We start from the raw sequence: 22,387 nt of genomic DNA, 5'->3' as shown, positions 1-22,387 counted from the left end.
GGATCCCATGTGCCGCGGAGCGGCTGGGCCCATGAGCCATGGCCGCTGAGCCTGTGCTCTGCAGCGGGAGAGGCCGCAACAGTGAGAGGCCCGCATACTGCCAAAAAAAAAAAAAAAAAAAAAGTTGGGAAGAAAAATGTTTTAGGTCAAATTATGTCTCACTCAAAACCCAATGGCTTCCCATTACATTCGAAGTAAAGCCAAAGTTCTCACAATGGTCTACAATGTGCCCTGAATAATCTGTGTCTGTTCCCCACTACCAACTCTTAGCCCTAACTCTCCCCACTGTCCACTCCTTTACAACACACTGGCACCTGTTTCTCAAATATACCAGGCACTTCTCCTCTATCTGAAAAAAGTATAACCTTACTTCATATGAGACTCAAATCTACCTTAACCCTATATTATGCCGCAGTCTCTTCCCCAATCCTTTGTGCTTTCTAGGACCCTTACTTTCCTTTATTTTTCTCCATAAACTCATCCTACCTTATATATTATACATGTTTGTTTTTGTTCACTGTCTGTTCCCCCAAAGTAGTGCTCTCCATGAAGGCCAGCACTCAATCTGCTCACTGCTATAGTCCTAGTACAAAGGACAACATCTGGCACAGGGTAGTAAAATAACTCATATTTGTTACCTGAAGGAAGAAAGGAATAACAAAAAAGTTTCGGGGCAGCATAAATTGTTTTCTGATTATTAATTTAAATGAATATCCATGAAGAGAACTCTATTACAAAATTTTAAATGAAAAACTGGAGATAGAGGAACCCACATATTTTTCCTTAGAAATAAATCTATTATCTTCATCCTTACGCTTTCCATGCATTAGCAGTTCTCATGATGAAAAATAAAATAAAAATTCTCAGAGTTAGGTTCACAAATTGAAATTCATTCTAAAACATTCACTTTTATACAAAAAAAGGTACAGCTTAGAAAACTAGAGGAAACACTGATGATCCTGAAAAAGGAAATTTGAAAATAACAAACTAATTTGGGTTATTTTAGTGTAAAATAACCAACTGACACGGAATTATAGAGTAAGTATATTTAATTCAGTTATAGAAAACATAACAATGCCTTCCTATGGGAACTGAATTAGAGGCTGAATGACAGAGGTGAGAGAAAGACATACTTTTTTACTGTATACCCACTTATATCTTTCTGTTTGTTTGTTTTTTTAAATTGAATTGGTTACAGTATTGCTTCCGTTTTATGTTTTGGTTTTTTGGCCGCAAGGCATGTGGGATCTTAGTTCCCTAACCAGGGATTGAACCTGTGCCCCCTGCACTGGAAGGCAAAGTCTTAACCTCTGAACTAACAGGGGAGTCCCCCCACTTGTATCTTTTGAATTTGTATCATATTATTACAATATTAAAAATAATTTTTAAAAATATTTTATGTAAACTTCAACTTCTGGCAATATTTTATGTAAACTTCAACTTCTGGCATGAGACTATGTATTTAGAGTAACTCTTTCACTGAAAATAATTTAAAATGCTATATAAAAATCTTCTTTAACATATCCATGAGTTAGCAAAAATCATGCAATACTCACCAAAAAACCAAGTGAAGGCAGGGAGCCCCCAGAGATGTAAGATGAACACTGAAGCTAGCTTCTGTCTTGAGGACATTTGCTAACTGGTGACCTAAGCTTTGATTTTCAGAGCTTAGGTTGATTTGGAGGTCAAGAGACAAAGTCCAGAGTATTCCCAAACAGGGAATCTAATAAATGATACCCTCATAAAGCATGAACTTCCCAAACCACCCATCTCAGAGTAAAGGTAAACTGGAAATGCCACCCTCCCAACTACAAATGCTAGAAAAAAAACCGGTTTTAAATCACAGCATTGAATGGAGATGGGAAAAAAAATCCTGTGAATTCGTAACCTCAATGTGGCTCACACAAAGGACTGCAACCCATATCATACTATTTGTAAAGTCCAAGAAAATTTATGTTAATAATTTACTTGAAAGTTGTCTGGTAATACCCTTAGGGCACCCAACAGAAGCAAACTCAAAATCCTGTCTGGATGAATCCAAGCCTCATTCTAGGCCTCAAATAATTTTCCACATAAAGTTTCAAGGAAAATTATAGCTCACAGTCAAAAGTACAAAGGACACAAGGAAAGAAGTCACCATGAGCAACAGTCAGCAGAAACAAAAGATAACAGAACTTCAAAATCAGATATGTGAACTACCATGTCAGGCTATAAAATCATTCTGTTCACTATGTTTTAAAAAATAAAAGACCTGAAAAATCTAAGTAAAAAAAACAAGCAGATCCCAAAAAAATCAAACCAAACATCTAGAAATTAAAAATATAAACTCAATGGATAAGACTAAGAGGGGAATAAATCCAATTAAAATGAATACTAGTAAACTGGAATATAAATATGAAAAAAATTCTCCATAATGCAACAGAGAAGCAAGAGATGAAAAATGTAAGAGAGCTCCTAGCCACAGCAATCAGACAAGAAATAAAAGGAATCCAAATGGGAACAAAATAAGTAAAACTGTCGCTGTTTGCAGATAGCTTGATACTATATATAGAAAATCCTAAAGCCACCACCAAAATACTATTAAAATAAATGAATTCAGTAAAGTTGCAGGATACAATATTAATATACAGAAATCTGTTGCATTTCTATACACTAATAACAAAGTATCAGAAAGAGAAATTAAGAAAACAGTCCCGGGGCTTCCCTGGTGGCGCAGTGGTTGAGAGTCCGCCTGCTGATGCAGGGGACATGGGTTTGTGTCCCGGTCTGGGAAGAGCCCACATGCCGCGGAGCGGCTGGGCCTGAGAGCCATGGACACTGATCCTGCGCTCCGCAACGGGAGAGACTACAGCAGTGAGAGGCCCGCGTACCGCAAAAAAAAAAAAAAAAAGAAAAGAAAACAGTCCCATTTACAATTGCATCAAAAAGAATAAAATACCTAAGAATAAATCTGACCAAGGAGGTGAAAGACCTGTACTCTGAAAACTAATAGGACATTGATGAAAGAAACTGAAGACAACACTAACAAATGGAAAGACACGCTGTGCTCATGGACTGGAAGAATTAATATTGTTAAAATCACCATACTACCCAAGGCAATCTACAGATTCAATGCAATCCCTGCCAAATACCAAGGGCATTTTTCACAGAGTTAGAACAAAGAATCCTAATATTTCTATGGAAATGCAAAAGACCCTGAATAGCCAAAGCAGTCTTGAGAAAGCAGGAAAAACTGGAGGCATCATCCTTCTTGATTTCAAACTATACTACAAAACAGTATGGTACTGGCATAAAAACAGATACATAGATCAATGGGACAGAATAGAGAGCCCAGGAATAAACCCACACTTATACGGTTAGTTAATGTATTACAGAAAAGGCAAGAATATACAATGGGGAAAAGACAGCCTCTTCAATAAATGGTGTTGGGAAAACTGGACAGCTAAATGCAAAAGAATCAAAGCAGACAACTTCCTCATACCATATACAAAAAGAAACTCAAATATGGATTAAAGATATAAATGTAAGACCTGAAACCAAAAAACTCCCAGAAGAAAACACAGGCAGTACACTCTTTGACATTGGTCTCAACAATAGTTTTTGGATCTGTCTCATCAGGCAAGGGAAGCAAAAGCAAAAATAAATAAATGAGATGACATCAAACTAAAAAGTTTTTGCACAGTGAAGGACACTATCAACAAAATGAAAAGGCAGCCTACTGAATGAGGGAAGATATTTGCAAATGACCTATTCAATAAGGGGTTAATATCCAAAATACAAAGAACTCGTACAACTCAACATCAAAAACGCAAACAACCTGATTAGACAAGGGGCAGAAGACCTGAATAGATATTTTTCCAAAGATGACATAATGTTGTCCAAAAGGCACATGGAGAGATGCTGAACATCACTAATCATCAAGGAAATGCAAACCAAAACCACAAAGAGATACCACCTCACATCAGTCAGAGTAGCTATCATCAGAAAGGCCACAAATAACAAGTGTTAGTGAGGATGTGGAGAAAAGGGAATCTTCTTGCACTGTTTGGGGTTGTAAAATGGTTACAGCCACTATGGAAAACAGTATGGTGGTTCCTCAAAAAATTAAAAATAGAACCACCACAAGATCCAACAATTTCACTTCTGAGTATTTACCTAAAGAAAACAAAAACTAATTCAAAAATATATATATGCACGTCAGTGTTCACTGCAGCATTATTTACAATAACCAAGACATGGAAGTAACCTAAGTGTCCACTGACTGACAGATGAATGCATAAAGAAGATGGAATATTACTCAGCCGTAAAACATGAAATCTTGCCATTTGTGACAACATGGATGGATCTACAGGGTATTATGCTAGGTGAAGTAAGATAGACACAGAAAGAAAAATACCATATGATCTCACTTATATGTGGAATCTAAAAAACAAAATAAACAAAGCAAAATGAAAACAGACTCGTAGATACAGAGAAGAAATGGGTAGTTGCCAGAGGGGTGGCAGGTTGGCGGTGGGGAGTTAGATGAATGGGGTTAAGAAGTACAAACCTGGGGACTTCCCTGGTGGTCCAGTGGTTAAGAATGCCTTCCAATGCAGGGGATGCAGGTTTGATCCCTGGTCGGGGAACTAAGATCCCACACGCCGTGGGGCAACTAAGCCTGTGTGCTCTAGGGCCCGCACACCACAACTACCGAGCCTGTGCGCTCTGAAGCCCATGCGCCACAACTAGAGAGAAGCCCGCATGCTGCAATGAAAAGCCCGCATGCCTCAACAAAAGATCCTGCATGCCGCAATGAAGATCCCACATGCCTCAACTAAGACCTGACGCAGCCAAATAAATAAATAAGTAAAAATTAAAAAAAAAAAAGTACACACCCGTAGTTATAAAATAAATAAGCCATGGGGATGTAATATGCAGTATAAGGAATATGGTCAATAATACTGTAATAACCTTGTATGGGGACAGATGGGTACTAGATTTGTTGTTGTGATCTTTTCATAATGCATGCAAACGTCAAATCACTATGTGGTAGACCTGAAACTAACATAATATTGTACATCAACTATATTTCAATTTAAAAAAAGGAAAGAGTTAAGAGACATGGAAGATATAAAGAGCAGGTCTAACATTTAATCACACTTCCAAAGGGAGAGAGGAAACAATGAGGAAGAGGCAATATTTGAAGATATAAAGACTGAGTATTGGGTAGGTATATATATGATTACTTTCATAAGAAACTGCTTCATCTTTTTTTCAGAATGGTTATTTCTGTCTTTTTGACACCTTTCCATCATTCTTTGAGCATCTTCTTATTTTCAGGCACAACATATTCTAGGATCGACTTTTATATCCTTTCCCCAGCTTGGAATCAGCAACTCTTACAGATAACTCTGGTTCCTTTCAGTGGGTAATAGTATTCAGAAACTCTTATTTTGGTACTAGTTGTGCTCACTGATATTGGATATAATTACCTCCAGGCCTTCTCAGTAGACACAGCTAGAGAATATATGCATGAAAAAATATACATGTATATCTGTGTACACACGAACACACACATATACACGTTTCATCTCTATTTCTATATATATGTCCACAGATACAGAAAACCATGTGTTCACACTGATAATCTCTAATTCCAACTTAACACTACAAAGCTCATTCTAGGTTTCTTCCTTTCCATATGTCTAATTCTCTATTCCGACAGTAAGAAACTTGGTTCCTACTATCCTTAATATATTTACCTATTATCTTTAATATATCCTTAATATGAACAATCCTCTTGTATGCAGTCAATTCTCCATTACCGTTATCCCACCCCTACCTTGCTCCAGTGCTTGCTCTCCTCATCCTGCTTGGACACCAATGCCCCTCACTTGGTCAAAGGTGCCTCCACTCTCTGCAAATACTCTCCTAACCCTAGGTTAGTCTCTAACACTCATAATGTGATGACACTATTACCTTCCTGCATGGAATCCCTCTTCACTCTTTTTAGGCTCTTATATCCCCCACCATACCATCCACCAACGGCCCTCTCCCCTGCTTATGGACATCCTCCTTACCTCACTTGGGCTCCAACAATCAATGCCAGGATGCCCTTTTATGTGGATACCCACTTCACCTGATTCAAGTTCTGACAACCTGTGCCAAGACGCCTCTGACGTGGATACCTTCCTCGTGCTGTTTGGGCTTTGACATTCCACAATGGGACAGAGCTACTGCTTCCGTGATCTCACACAAACATGTTTCTCCGTATTCTAGGCCACCCTCCCACATAGATGCTCTCCTTACTCCACCTGGATCACCTCTCTACATAGATTTCCCCCCACCAATGCAGATACCCTCAAAACCTGACATCACATTGGTCCTCTACATGGATACTCTCCTCACCTCACTTAGGCTCCAACAACCTGTGTTAGAAATCACACAGAATATGTTCTCAGAGCACAGTGAACTTAAGCTAAAAATCAATCTTTAAGAGATAACTAGAAAGTCACCATTTGTTTGAAAATTATATAATTTGCTTCTGTATGATCCATGGGTCAAAATGTAATCACAGTGGAAAATAGAGAATACTTTGAACTAATGATAATGAAAACACTATACGTCAAAATTTGTGGGACACAGTTAAAGCCACACTTAGAAGAAATTTATAAAATGGATATATTAGAAAGAAAAAAAGAAATTAATGAATGAAAAAAATAAACATACAACAACAAAGATCAGCTAAGCTAATGAAAAGTCTAGTTTAAAAAAAGACTAATAGGGGCTTCCCTGGTGGCACAGTGGTTGAGAGTCCACCTGCCGATGCAGGGGACACGGGTTCGTGCCCTGGTCCGGGAAGATCCCACATGCCGTGGAGCGGCTGGGCCCGTGAGCCATGGCCGCTGGGCCAGCGCGTCCGGAGCCTGTGCTCCGCAACGGTAGAGGCCACAACAGTGAGAGGCCCGTGTACCGCAAAAAAATAAAAAATAAAAATTAAAAAACTAAAAAAAATTTTTAAAGACTAATAAAATTTATCAACCCTGGTGTGGCAAAAAGAAAGAAAGCATAAATTACTGATAACAGGAATGAAAAACGGTAGAGAGTTATAAATCATACAGGTTAACAAATAACCAAAAGGATTTTAAGAAAAACCGGTGCTAATGTTTTAAAATTTAGGCAAAGTAAATAAACTCTTAGAAAAATACAACCTATCAAAACTCTGTAAGAAGAAATAGAACAGAAATTCTGAATAGACCTTAATCTATTAAAGAATTTGAATTCATAATTTAAAACTTTCCCATGAAAAATTCCAGTCCAGGTGGCTTCAACAATTAAATCTAACATTTAGGAAAAAATTAACACCAATCTTAAACTATTCTAGAGAATAGAAAAAGAGGAAATAAATCCCAATTCTCTTTATAAAGGGACAACTTAGATACCAAAAATCTAACAAAATTAGAAGACAGTAAAAGAAAAGGAAATACAGGCTATTTTTATAAAAGTACAAAAGAAAATATTAGCAAATTAAATAATACACCATAACTAAGCTAAAATTATTCCAGAAAACAACAGTAGTTTAAAATTAGAAAATCAACCTTCAGGACCTTGGTTTAGACAAAGTTTTCTTAAACAGGACACACAAAACTCTAACCTTAAAGGTTTAACACATTTGATTATATTAAAGTTAAAAACTCTGTTCGTCAAGATAAAACTTTAAAAATTGTTTTCAAAAAATTTAAAAGTGAGAAGTGAGGATATGGAGACGAATCTTTTGAGAAGTTTGGCTATAAAGATGAAAAAAAGTGTGATAATAGTGATTAGAAGAGGGCTTTTTTTTTAAGATGGGAGAGACTAAAGTGATATCTTTGAATACTGATAATAAAGATCCAGTTAAAAAAAAAAAAAAGGAGAAGCTAAAGATGCAGAAGAGACAATAGCATACGGAATTAGACCTCTCTCTAAGCAAGCAGAAAAAGATGTAATTTAGGTCACAGGTGGAGAGGTCAGTCTTTGACAGGAGGACAGGAGGAGAAGATAGATGCAGATGAGCCTGTAGAACTCCTGTCTGTGAGAAGAGGAAATTTTCATTCAATCTTTCCTATTTTCTCTATGAATTATGAGACAAGCTGCGGTAAGGAGGGAGAGGGCATTGGGAAGTCTAAGCAGACAAAAAAGTATGAAACAGAAAATATGCAGTGCGGAAGAGTGAACTTACTAGAGAAAATGAGTTAATGACTACTCAGCTGAGGTTGTTTATCATGATTTTACAGTGAGCCCACAAGCCTGGTTATGGATTTTTCTTGAGCACTGCTCAATTGTTTGCAAGTAGTCACAGAGAAAGTGGGGGTAGGGTTTTGCTAGGCAGATGGTATACAAAGAGAGAAGGGCAAAGGACCTGATCGTATATACAAGAGCATGATTATAATGAAGAACGGTAAAATCTAGGTTGAATAAATTTGAGAGTAAAAAGAAAAGGGAACCAATGGAATGAAGGTGTTAATGAAATCAAAGAACTGTTGCAGTAGGGTGCTTGAACAAATGCATTTGGAGAATAGGAGGATGTGGTTGGTGAATGGAATGTCTGAAATAACAATTTTGGAGGCGAGGTAATTTCGGGTAATTACAAGATCTTTGGATAGAGGTAACACTTTGGCAGCTGAGAGGCAGAAAATGGTAAGAACTGGGGCTAAGAGGATATTTGCTCATTAGCAGTTCCTTAAACTGCTGTTTCTCATGAGAGTGCCTAGAGGAAGGTAAATCCATATGTTAAGCATAGTTAAGCAACTATATTCCTACAGAAGCAAATTCAAGGTTGATCTGTAAATATATACTAGACCAGTTAATGACATGCAACATATAAGAATAGGCTGATAAAAAAAAGGGGAAATAAAGTCATCCAGTTATATCTGAATTCAACTCACCTGTATGACATCTCTTTCTCATATTATAATGATTAAAAGTTGATAGTCACCCTCTCCCAGTTTGGATATATAATAAAAACAAAGTTAGGGACTTCCCTGGAGGTCCAGTGGTTAAGAGTCTGCGCTTCCATTGCAGGGGGTGCAGGTTCGATTCCTGGTCAGGGGACTAAGATCCCACATGCCACATAGTGCAGCCAAACAAAAAACAACTAAGTTATATCTGATGAATCTCAAGCACTCCAAGTTTAAGTGATCATTACTATTTGTTCCTCACTATGTGGCAAAGGATGTTTGCTGGCTAACAAGTCACCGCAACCAATGCCATTTTTTTTTTTTTAGATGATTGGAGTGGGAGTTTATTAATTAATTTATTTATTTTTGCTGTGTTGCATCTTCGTTTCTGTGCAAGGGCTTTCTCTAGTTGTGGCAAGCGGGGACCACTCTTCATCGCGGTGCGCAGGCCTCTCACTATCGTGGCCTCTCTTGTTGCAGAGCACAGGCTGCAGACGCACAGGCTCAGTAGTTGTGGCTCACGGGCCTAGTTGCTCTGCGGCATGTGGGATCCTCCCAGACCAGGGCTCGAACCCGTGTCCCCTGCATTAGCAGGCAGATTCTCAACCACTGTGTCACCATGGAAGCCCCAACTAATGCCATTTTAAAGAAAGGGATTAATTTCCAAAATATACAAACAGCTCATACAGCTCAATATCAAGAAAACAAACAATCCAATCAAGAAATAGGTAGAAGACCTAAATAGACTTTTCTCCAAAGAAGACATACAGATGGCCAACAGGCACATGAAAAGATGTTCAACATCGCTAATTATTAGAAAAATGCAAATCAAAACTACAATGAGGTGTCACCTCACACCTGTCAAAATGGCCATCATTAAAAAGTCCACAAATAAATGCTGGAGAGGGTGTGGAGAAAAGGGAACCCTCCTACACTGTTGGTGGGAAAATAAATTGGTATACCCACTATGGAAAACAGTACGGAGGTTCCTCAAAAAATTAAAAATAAAGTTGCCATATGATCCAGCAATCCCACTCCTGGGCATATATCTGGAGAACACCATAATTCGAGAAGATACATGCACCCTAATGTTCATTACAGCACTGTTTACAGTAGCCGAGACAATGCGAGCAACCCTAAATGTCCATGGACAGATGAATCGATAAAGATGATGTGGTACACATATGCAATGGAATATTACTCAACCATAAAAAAGAATGAAATAATGCCATTTGCAGAAACATGGATGGACATAGAGATTATCATACTAAGTAAATCAGATAGAGAAAAACAAATATATCATATGATATCACTTATATGTAGAATCTTAAAAAATGATACAAATGAACTTATTTACAAAACAGAAACAGACTCACAGACATAGAAAACAAACTTATGATTACCAAAGGGGAAGGTGGGGCAGGGGGAGGGATAAATTAGGCGTTTGGGATTAACAGATACACACTACTATATATAAAATAGATAAACAACAAGGACCTACTGTATAGCACAGGGAACTATATTCAATATTTTATAATAACCTATAGTGGAAAAAATCTGAAAAAAAAAAATATATGAATCACTTTGCTATGCACCTGAGACTAACACAACATTGTAAATCAACTATACTTCAATTAAAAAATAATAATAATAAAAATTAAAACAGAGGCACTAGGATTTCTGGCAATGCAAATTTTATATTTACTTGCTGAACTAGTGAGAAATGTCTCAACTCCAACTTATCTTATTGAATTTCAACAATATAATTTTAAAGTTTTGATCTATATAGCGAATTCAAAAGTTTTGCCTCAGTTTAAACTGTCATCTTTTTTATCAAAATGGAAATATCTTGTTTTTTTATTATAAAAGTATTAATATGCTCATTATAAAAATCATAGTAAAGGGAATTCCCTGGTGGTCCAGTGGTTAGGACTCCGTGCTTTCACTGCCTAGGGTGCGGGTTCAATCCCTGGTTGGGGAACTAAGATCCCGCAAGCCAGGAGGCTCGGCCAAAAAACAAAAAACAAAAAGTTAAAAAAAAATCATAGTAAAAATAAGAATTAAAACTCTAGCTGTTGGTGTTTTATATAAAATAATAAAATACACATAGATAAGACATACATAATGTAAAATGAAGGACATTTCTTAAAAATGTAGATGAGTATCAAAATGTATTCAGTTCTCTAAGAATTTTAATAGTTTCTCACCTTATCTCAATTGTTAACCACTTTATCTAGTTAAAGCAACATCATAGCTATGGTCTCCCTTACCTTCCCTCTAGCTATAATCAGAAAAGTAGGCATACCATTTATAAACATTAACTAATGAAGCCAAAGACATTAACCCTGCTTGCTTTCAATGAGGGCAGAGGCTAATTAGTGCACTTCTCGGCAGACTAATGGTTACAATTATGCTAGCTTTTCCAATGGCTGAAGTTTTTTAAATACTTCCTAGTTGTAATTGATTTTTATTGTATGACATTTGGCTGTATCTGGTTACTAGAGCTACCTTTAGAATAAACCGCAAAGAAACTGTACTTCATCGCTAACTAGAGAAAACAAATTGTTAGTGTAGAATGACTGATTACTCAAAATTATCCTCAAGTATTCACATAAATGTTGTCACTTCCATAGTGTAGGTTTATAACTGATCTTGCTGTTTAATAAAAACCATTCTTTTAACTGCTTTTCTTCACTTTTTTCTTCTCCTTTATTCCATTCTACTGAGTAACACCACCATTACTTCAAATACTCAATAACACAGTTGCCAGTAGTGATTTGATAAAGTATGTATAATGAAAAGTAATAGATAATTAGCAACAAGATAATAAAGTATCAAGGTAGCTCTTACTTGTATGTCATTATGGCGCTAAGAGATAGCTCCTCCATGGGATAGCACTGTATTAGGAACTTACAGGTAGCTACCTAAGAGTTAAGGTAAACTTAACAAAATAGTAAAGGAAGGCAGTTTAATAAAATTCTTCCAGCTCTACTTCTCTAAGGAGGTCTTCAGTGGGAAGATTACTGGAGAAGTAGACAAAAGGCCCCCAGACACCTTAACGTATCGTATCTGGTCCATGCTCTCTGCCTTCAACCTATCCCTCTCATGCACCCTTTGCTCCAGTCACATGGAACTACTTACACAGTAGAGGCAGCCATAACTATGTGTTGTTGTTGTTGTTTTTATGTTAACACAAACTCATAGATGTCACTTCCTCAGCTTGAACCACCTTTCTTTTCTTCTTCACTTAGTCAACAACCCTTACTGGGCTTTACAAAACTCATTTAAAGCATTACCTGCTTCAGGAAACTTCTTTGACTCCTTTCTTTCTACTTGTATACCTTCATAGCATCTTTTTCATTTATTACACTAGAATTATTTATTTGCTTGTATAGTCTGTAAGACTCTTAAGGGTAAAGACATATTGTATTCAAATTTATTCTATCTCAGCTCTCAGAATTGTATAGGCCTCAATAATGATTGTTGAGTGTTCTTAAATTCTCCAGTCTTTCTTTGGCCACACCGCGAGGCATGCAGGATCTTAGTTCCCCAGTTCCCCATCCAGGGACTAAACCCATGCCCCCTGCAGTGGAAGCGCAAAGTCTTAACCAATGGACTGCCAGGGAAGTCCCTGTTGAGTGTTCTTGAAATTATTTTAAGCTCAAGTAAAAGTCATAATGATACTTAACAGATCTGGGTTTTATGGACTCATTATAGATCTGTGGTACTTTAATCATTCCTTAATGTCTATTAAAATATACAATAATGATATATTTTATTTGGGAGATATTATTTGCCTTCTAAATAACTGACGAAAAACAGCCTATGTAATAGGATGCTTTACTCTGATTTTTACAGCAAGACAAATATAATATACAACTTACTCATTTTATTACTCATGTTTCCATTATTCATAAGTGCTCAATAAAAACTGAACAAGCTAATAATTAACCCTAGGCAGAAGGATGGGGTGGCATCTGTACATCTATGGATGAACATGTAAGAGTTTCAGGGTAACTTATTAAGATTTTAATTTGCATTTTATTCGCCATTTATTTCTTCTTTCCCCATTCTAAATAGGTAACCAGGTCTTTGGGCTCCGTATTTAATGGAAGATCTTTACTGAATGGAAAATAGAAGTTACTCATGGATAATCTGCCTTCTAACTTTTATTTTTGGGAGTTTGATTTAAAGGCAAAGCTTCTGAGGCCTGTCAGGGAGACTGGGAAAGAGCCTCCCAAAGGCAATTTCCCCAGAATGCAAAAGGTTCAACAATATCAGGCACAGCAGATACCTGAATCCTACTGCATAGCAGTGCTTCAAGGAAATAGCAAGACCACCAAGAAGAATGGCTACACGGAGCACCTTGGGAGGCTATACTCCAGGTCCTGGGGGAGCTCAAAATCAGCAGAGACTCTCATGCACAAACTTGGCCGAAAAGCAGTAATGTCGTCTTACTTTAAGGAACATATGGGCTTTTAAAATAAGAATAGCAGTTAGGGGCTTCCCTGGTGGCGCAGTGGTTAAGAATCTGCCTGCCAATGCAGGGGACACGGGTTCGAGCCCAGCTGTGGGAAGATCCCACATGCCACGGAGCAACAAAGCCCATGTGCCACAACTACTGAGCCTGCGCTCTAGAGCCCAAGAGCCACAACTACTGAAGCCCATGCGCCTAGAGCCCGTGCTCCGCAACAAAGAGAAGCCACCACAGTGAGAAGCCAGCGCACCGCAACGAAGAGTAGCCCCCGCTCGCCGCAACTAGAGAAAAGCCCGCACGCAGCAACAAAAGACCCAACTCAGCCAAAAATAAATAAATAAATTTAGAAGGTTAGGGGGAAAAAAAAGAATAGCAGTTAGGATCATGATAAACTGCAGACAAGTGAGCCCATCCCACTTTGTTTTCTTTTAAAAGGCCCTTAAATTCTTAGGTCGGGGAGGAGAAAGGAAGGAAAGAAAGTGAGCCTTATTCTTCTCCATGGGCTCCCATAATGACTAATAGGAATCACCATCTTACCAGGTTGGGCAATTCAAAGCCAGCATTTATCAGAAATAAAACAATATTACATTTTTTAAAATATGAATTTTTGGTATAAATTATCTAACTAAACATGACAATATGAATCTGTATGTTTCTAATATACTTTAGTATACATTTTTCATTGTTCATTTTTGTACTATTTGTGCTTCACAGCCCCTATAGCGGAATGATTGAAATTGTTGCATTTTGGAAGTCTCAAACGTTTTTTTTTTTTGGAAGCAAAACAATGATGGCTTTATGAGCAGAACTGATTATGGCTGTTAATAAAAAGTTCATCATCATAAGAAGTATAATACTGCAAGATAAATTTATAATTTAGATTAAGGGATTACAAACAAAACATCTGAAGGCATGGGAGAAAAAAGCAATCTCATTAAGTGTTCCCTAGAAAGGCGTATACATAGAAACTGACACCAAGACTACTTTCATCCCACGTGCTAAACTAAATGAATGATATTTTGTTAAAAATCAAACAAACAAAAAACCACTGAAGGATCCCTAGCATCCTAAAATCTACCCATATATAAGGCTTATCTGGGAAAGATAAACACAAAATTCAGGGAAGTGCTTCAGTGGGAGGGAAGGGGCAGGCACAGGATTAAGGAAGGGTATGCAGAGGACCTTCAACTTAGATTTGTAAGGCTTAGTTTAAAAAAATCTTTAAATAAATATAGCAAAACATTAAATATGGGTTATGGGGTTTTGCTTTGTTCGTTTTTCAATACTAGTCTGTATTTTTGGAAATTTCAAAATCAAAATCTAGCATAAGCATGTATCCTAATTTTTTCCTGAGTATAAACTTTCTCCTCTGCAGTTTAGAATCAGGATAGTTTGATACAGAGCCTAGTGCATTACTGTGCTCAGTAAGTCCATGTTTGCACAGAAGAACTTTAAAAGGTAAAAAAAAACCTGATTGGTTCATTATTCATGCCTTTCCAAATAAAGCAGCTTCATCCAAATGAAAAAAGAACCAATAAAAATAGAGATAACAAGAGAGATTCACTGGTATAAAATGTGTAACGATTTCCACTTCAATATAGTCTGCAATTTTGAATTAAGACAGACCCATTTGCAGAGAGATTTAATTGAGTTATTCAATTACAATTTATTTAATTGTAACTATGTGAAAGACCCTATGTTAAGTACTAAGGATACAGAAATGAATGAGAAAGGATCCCTGTTCTTCAGGAGCTCATAGCCTAAAGAATCCTGAAAAATATTAACATAAAATGTAACAGATGTTATAAAAATGTACAAGGCGATATGAGATCACTCAATGAGTACTGGAGGGAAGGCTAATTCTGTCTGAGAGAGCTGGGAAAGGTTTCAGAGATAGGATAATCTTTAAGATGGGACTTGAATAATGAGTAGAAGGTCAAGAGATAGAAAAGAAAGGAAGATGTGCTTCAGGCAGGAATGAAAAAAAAAAATATATATATATATATCAGGTCCATATTATTCAGAGTCTCTATTTGCAAATCCACCTATGTACTCACTAAAATTTATTTGTAACCCTGAAGTTACTATTTTCTCAGTCATTTATGAACATACACAGAGTGACAAAAAATTTGAGTTGCCTCAAGCACACACTCCAAGATGAGGTCAAACAAGGCAATACTCACTACTCTGCCTTCTTGTTTCAGCTTTCATACTGTAAAAAAAGTGTTCTTTTCACAGTCTATTTACTGCCACATCTGTCTTTTTTGTGCTTTGTGTTGGTGATTCTGCTGTTTAAAATGGTCCTCAAGCATAGTGCTGAAGTGCTAACTAGTGTTCCTAAGCACAGGAAGGTTGTGCTGTGCTTATGGAGAAAACAAGTGTATTCGATAACCTTCATTCAGGCGTGAGTTACAGTGCTGTTGGCTGTAAGTTCAATGTTAATGAATCAACACAAACACACATAAAATGAGGTGTACTGAATGGTTGATGAAAACGTTGTGAGAGGCTCACAGGAACCTAACTCTATATTTCCCCTAGGAAATATGGCTCATTATTCACTAATTCAGTGTTTGTGGTGACTTTATAGAACATAACTACTGTGAATAATGAGAATCAACGGTATGTGTGTGCATTTGTGTGTATTCATTAGTTAACAAAATATTTCTTTGAATAAAAGTTATTTATAGGAACCATTGACTACTTTGATTAGATACACATAGCGTAGTACCTTGTCTTGAATAAGTAATGAATAATTAACTATAATAAAGATAACTGACAGCTTATTATGCATACTTACAGTCTTTAAAGACTTTAAATAGCATAGATATTATGAGGCATTTTGAAGTTTCTAGTAGGGGGCAAAAAGACCTTGCTTTAAAGATAGCTAAAATATTTGCAACCACTTAAGAGATGGAGTAGAAATATACAGAAGCAGATGTGGCATAATTTTACTGATTTAGTTATTTCTACAAGGTATTATTGTGGATAATGGCAAAAGCAGTATGGTAAAAACTATGCATTAGAAAAATCCCAAGATTATTTTTAACAGTTTCCTCAATCAGTTAACAGAACTGAACTATTACTTTCCCAAAGTGATTCCAATGAGCAAAAAACATAGAAGATCCCACACACAAAGTAGCTCATTATAATAAAAAAGAAGCAGGTAATATCCTTTAACAGTCATGTTGCTATAAGGTTAATCTTTACAGAAAGGTAGAACAAGTGAGTTGTACTGTTTAATACTTTAAGAAGACTTTTCTTAACATTTACATTTCATGTAATTAATTATACCAATAACTTTGAAGCACATACTTTAAAAATTCACCTTTTCTTTCATTAGAATAAAGAAAACGAAAAACCAAAATGAACCTAAAAGAACACATACACACTTGGGTCATGATGTCATAAATCCTTATCTGATTGAAAAATGTTATATTTTAAGTTTATAATGCCACGTTTTCCACCTTTGGTAAATGGCCTGCATCTTTTAAATTATATTCAACAGTTCTACAATTAAGAGCTACATCTTACACATTTTAAATATTCATTTATAGTTTGGGTAGATAGTTTTCAGAAGCTAATGAGATTGACAATGCTAACAGATAAAAGTCTTCTGATAATTTCAAATTCTATTTAAAAATACAGAAAAGAAGTAAGGATGAAAATCACTGTTTAAAGAGGTCAGAAGAGAACAAGAGATCAACATCCCATAATGCAAGAAAAAATAGTACAAGTTTTCATTTTGTATAGATAGTAATTGTAAAGCCAGTTCCATGGATTTCACTCACTTATAGATAATGCTTAAATTTGTATCTCCAGTCATACCTCTCTTCTGAACTTCAGGTTCTTATATCCAACCACACATACTCAGTATTTCTACTCAGACAGGTGCCACATCTGAATGTGTCCAAAACCAACCTCTTGATTTTCCCTTAAATTTAAGCCTGCTTTTTCCCCAAGCCTTCTCCATCTTAGTAAATGGCAATTTCATTCTTCAAATTGCTAAAACCAAACTCCTTGGATTAATCCTTGACTCTTTTCCTTTCTCATATACCACATAAACAAATCTTATTGTTTCTTCCTTCAAAATATATGCAGAACTTCACCTTTTCTTACTGCATCCAAGATTACCTCCTTGGTCTAAGCCACCATCATTTCTCACTTGGGCAACTGTGTTAGCCTATAAACTGCTCTCACTTTTTCTACCTTTTTTCCTTCATACTCTAGTTTCCACACAGCATCCACAGTGATTCGCTAAAAAATAAATCAGATCATGTCCTTCCTCTGCTCAAAACCCTCTATTGCCTTCCCATCTCATTCAGGGAAAAATTCAAAATTCTGATGGTGGTTTATAAGACCCTATTTGATCTAATTCCCTGCCACCTCTCTGACCTTGTCTTCTTATACTCTTTCTTTCACTTCACTCTAAGTCACACAAATCTCTCTGCTGTTCCTCAAACCTGCTAATAAGCATTCTCTCACCTCACTGTCCCTGAACTCCTTGACTCTTCTGCCTAGAAAGCTTTTCACCCAGATATCTACATCACTCACTCCTTCACTTATTTCAGATATCTACTTGATCTTATCAGAGAGGGTTTCCTTGATTAACTTACAAAAAAATAATCAAACTCCCTATGCACCCCTACCCCATCATTCTCTAGTCCCTTATCTTGCCTTTATTTTTTTCTTTATAGCACTTATGAAAACCACCTGACTGAAATATTTAGTGTTTATTTTCTGTCTTTTGCCCATTAGAATGAACTTAAGTTCCTGGAAAGAAGAGGCGTTCTTTGTTTTTGTTCAGGGCTATATCCTTAGGATCTAGACTAGTACTAGCACATAAAAGATACTCAATAAACATTTGGTGAATTATGAATGAAATGAATCCAAATAATAATTATTTTTTGACCGCGGCAGTGTGGCACATGGGATCTTAGTTCCCCAACCAGGGATCGAACCTGTGCCCCTTGCATTGGAGTCTTAACCACTGGACCTCCAGGGAAGTCCCCAAATAATTGTATTAAAAGAAGGTCTCACTTATAAGATCAATAAACCTAAACCTCTACAAGTTAATCTAAAAATTAATAATTATATGCTATAATAATTTTGTTTAAATTTGCTAGCCAGGATACAAAGAGCTTTATATATGCAATGGTTACATTTCTATAACTTAAAGTGTAAATCCCATTTTAAGACCTTTTGAATTTACATTTTAACAGACTATTTTTTAGAGCAATTTAGGCTCACAGCACAAGAGCTCCCTCACACCCTTTGCCTTTATACACACACAGCCTCCCCCACCAACAGTCAATCCATTCTCTCTAGATTTGTCTCTTCTGGCCATTTAATATAAACATAATCACAATTACTTATCCTTTGCATCTGGATTCTTTCACCTAGTGAAAGAATAGCTTTTAAAAATTAAAAACTTTGGGGGGCTTCCTTGGTGGCACAGTGGTTGAGAGTCCGCCTGCCGATGCAGGGGACACGGGATCGTGCCCCGGTCCGGGAAGATCCCACATGCCGCAGAGCGGCTGGGCCCATGAGCCATGGCCACTGAGCCTGCGTGTCCGGAGCCTGTGCTCCGCAACGGGAGAGGCCACAACAGTGAGAGGCCCATGTACCACACAAAAAAAATAATAATAATAAAAGCTTTTTTAATTTTTAAAAATAGCTCATTGGTCACCTTGGAAAACAACTCTTTCATTTTTTTGGCTGCGCTGCACTGCATGTGGGATCTTAGTTCCCTGACCAGGGATCGAACCTGTGCACCCTGAAGTGGAAGCGCAAAGTATTAACCACTGAACTACCAGGGAAGTCCCTAGTATAATATTTTTGAAGTTCTTTCATGTTGAAGTACGTATCAATAGTTTGTTCCTTTTTACTGATAAATGGTATTACATCACATGGACATACCACTTTCCTTTTAATTGCTAAATAGTAGTCTATTATATGGATATACCACATATTGTTTAGAGTTGCCAAGGTGGGACCTTATCTTTCTTATGTGTCAGAAAAGAGGAGCCCTCAATGAATGCCAAGAATTAGAATTGGTGAGAGGAAGAGGGGAAGAAAAGGAAATAGAATTGTGGTTGAGTAAAACCTGTTCCTAGCAGAGATGGAGAAGTCAAGCTCCGGTGAATTATCTGTAGGTAGAGGAACCTGCCCTGGCTGTAAGAATTCAAACTCTTTCCACTGGATCCTATGACCTGAGTTTGTTCACTACTACTTGCTTGCTATAAGGAGGAAGGTGAGGTCATGGCAGCCCCCCTCTACATCTATAGGAAGAAAATTGGTCTTTTCTTTCCTGGTGTTAGAGATTGCCAATCCATTATATAATTAAGCAGTATAACTAAAAGCAAGTATAAAATATTTTTAAAATAACATTCATCTGATGACTTCTGGTTACAAAATGGCAGATCAGGTATATGCGTTTAACCCTTCTCCTTATAAAATGACAGCAAAGTAAATTAAAAGATTTAAATCCACAAGGAGAAAGCAACCAAAGAGAAGGCAACAGTAGATAAAATATTTCAATACACTTTTGGAAAAGGGAGAACAAATGGAGGAGTGGTATCTGATTTATCAGGTGGAAGAACCTATAACCTCAGGGGGCCACTGGTGAGAAGAGAGCCAATTCACCCCCGAAAAACCTGGGAAACACTCAGACTTTGAAGTACCAAGTGGGTGGAGGGGAAGGACAAAATGAAAAAACAGGATGAAAGTGTATGTATGTGCCTGAAATTAATACAACACTGTAAATCAAGTATACTCCAATAAAAATTTTTTTTAAAAAGTGTATGTATGTGAATTGTTGATTCCTCTCCCCACTCCCACATATAGAATGCCAGCAGCTAAATGCATATACTCCAGCCCTGATAAGAGAATGAAAATTTACCTCTAGAGAAATTGAAAAGGAGTGCTCTAGATTAGGAGACACTGGGCAAGGTAGAGACTAGAAGTGAGACAGAGTAAAAAGAAAGGGATTTATTGAAATATCAAATGGCAGGACTTTAATTCCTCTAACCATTCCTCTACCCACCCCGCTCCACCCTTAAACACTTGCATTTTATTGCCCGGGCAAGAAATCTGTAAGGTCTTTTTCTGGAGGAACGGAGCAATCCTAGAGAAAAGTCTTCCTCACAGTGATGTATGGCCATGTCTCCATCCCCAAATGAGGCTACTCACAATAAATCTTCTTACTCCTAAGAAGCTTCTAATCAGTTTAAAACAAATATATACAGACCATCAACAGTCATCAGAAATGTAAGGAAATCGTGAAAGATTAAAATCAGATATCAAAAGAGATATCTGATACTTAAAACATAATTGCTGAAATAAGGCATAAAATAGAGGTTGTGAAAATCCTCAAGAAAGTAGAACTAAATATGAAATGGAAAAGTGAAAGAAAAGATAGCTAAAGAACCAATCTAGGGAGATTACTTTTGACTAACAGGAGTTCCAGGAAAAGAGGACAAAGAAAAGAGATGGAAGAAAATAATAACAAATACTTATCAAAGGCAGAGTATATGTGCTAGGCATTGCTCTAAGTGCTTTAAGTAAATTAATCTTAATTAACTAATTCGTTCTCCAGTCAGCCTATGAAGTAGGTATTATTATTATCCCCATTTTACAGATGAGGAAAATTAGGAATGTAGAAGTTAATCTAATAGCTAGTAAGTATCAGAGCCAGAGTTCAAACCCAAGCAGTCTGGTGCCATAACTCACACTCCCAGCAACTATGTACTGCTGCCTCTCTACCAAAGAAATCATATTAAGAGGACAGGTGAAGACGGCAGATTGAACATGAACATTCAATTTACTCCCTCCAGAAACTCCACTAAAACAACAGTACGGGGAAGTTTTAAAAATACATAATCCCAAAGAGGGAGGAGGCAAAGAGAAAAAGAAAACAACAACAGATTTTTGGAAACCAGAAAGTAGATGATAGAATGGTAACTGATTTAGCAGATGAAAGCCAAGTCTAAAACCAACAGTGAGGAAAGCTGAGAACAAACTCGATATATACCACAGAATCCTCTAAACAAACAAGAACTGGCAACACTTAGGTACCTGTAGAACTGCAGGTAAGTGGGGAGTGAGATGGATAAAATAAGAACTGGGTGATAACGGTTTAAGATAAGAAGCTGTTAGATCCCCTGGTCCCCTCTCTCTGTTCTACATGCCTAGGTGACTGCCTCTCCCTAGTTCCCTAATCCTGGCAGAAGTCTGCCACTTATCCCCTGGAGAGGGTGAAACAGGGATTCTTGATTAGGGGACACCAGGCAGTTAAGGGCATAAGTACCATAGTGAAAAACAAAGGGATTAAATGACTTCATGCATAAGTAAATGCCGAGTTCTAAGATTAGTGGTCCTCTTCCTCCATTCTATTCAGCCAGACAAATTAGAAAACTTTATGAATCTGGGTTAGGGTCAGAAGATTCCCTAACAAATGACACAACCAGGTTATACGAGAACGAAACTCAAAACTCCTATTCTCGTGCTTAAGCCTTCCAATCTTAAGAACAGCCAGCTGAGGGACGTCCCTGGTGGTCCAGTGGTTAAGACTCTGCGCTCCCAACGCATGGGGCCCAGGTTCGATCCCTGGTCAGGGAACTAGATCCCACATGCATGCTGCAACTAAGAGTTCACATGCCACAACTAAGGAGCTGGCCTGCCACAACTAAGGAGCCTGCCTGCCGCAACCAAGACCCAGCACAACCAAATAAATAAATAAATAAATATTTTTTAAAAAAAGAACAGCCAGCTGAGATGACAAGATAACCTAAAGGAAGTCTATATATGGAAGACAGAGACCAAAATCAATATGAGAATACAAAGCAATTAGGTAGAAAGAAATCATGCAAAGAAAATTTTAAGGAAAAAAAATATTTCCAAGATACTTAAAACAAATTAAACTTTAAAAGAAATATAAGAAGAGAAAGGAACACTTCTAAACTAATTTTATGAGGCCAGCATTGCCCTGATACCA

The 22,387-nt window shown here is 37.1% G+C and overlaps 1 protein-coding gene and 1 non-coding gene across 2 annotated transcripts in view; one reads left to right on the top strand and one right to left on the bottom strand.

Annotated features, from left to right (window-relative positions):
* Positions 1-22,387, bottom strand: part of PPM1E (protein phosphatase, Mg2+/Mn2+ dependent 1E) — a 189,449-nt gene that overhangs the window by 64,823 nt on the left and 102,239 nt on the right. The gene's annotated exons all lie outside the window — the stretch shown is intronic.
* TRNAG-CCC (transfer RNA glycine (anticodon CCC)) lies at positions 21,939-22,011 on the top strand. Its single transcript has one exon. It is a non-coding gene; the product is annotated as a tRNA-Gly (tRNA).

The sequence above is a fragment of the Neophocaena asiaeorientalis genome, unplaced genomic scaffold, assembly GCF_003031525.2.
Source record: "Neophocaena asiaeorientalis asiaeorientalis breed wild unplaced genomic scaffold, Neophocaena_asiaeorientalis_V1.1 scaffold327, whole genome shotgun sequence".
NCBI lineage: Eukaryota > Metazoa > Chordata > Mammalia > Artiodactyla > Phocoenidae > Neophocaena > Neophocaena asiaeorientalis.
This window is presented reverse-complemented; position numbering and strand designations above follow the sequence as displayed.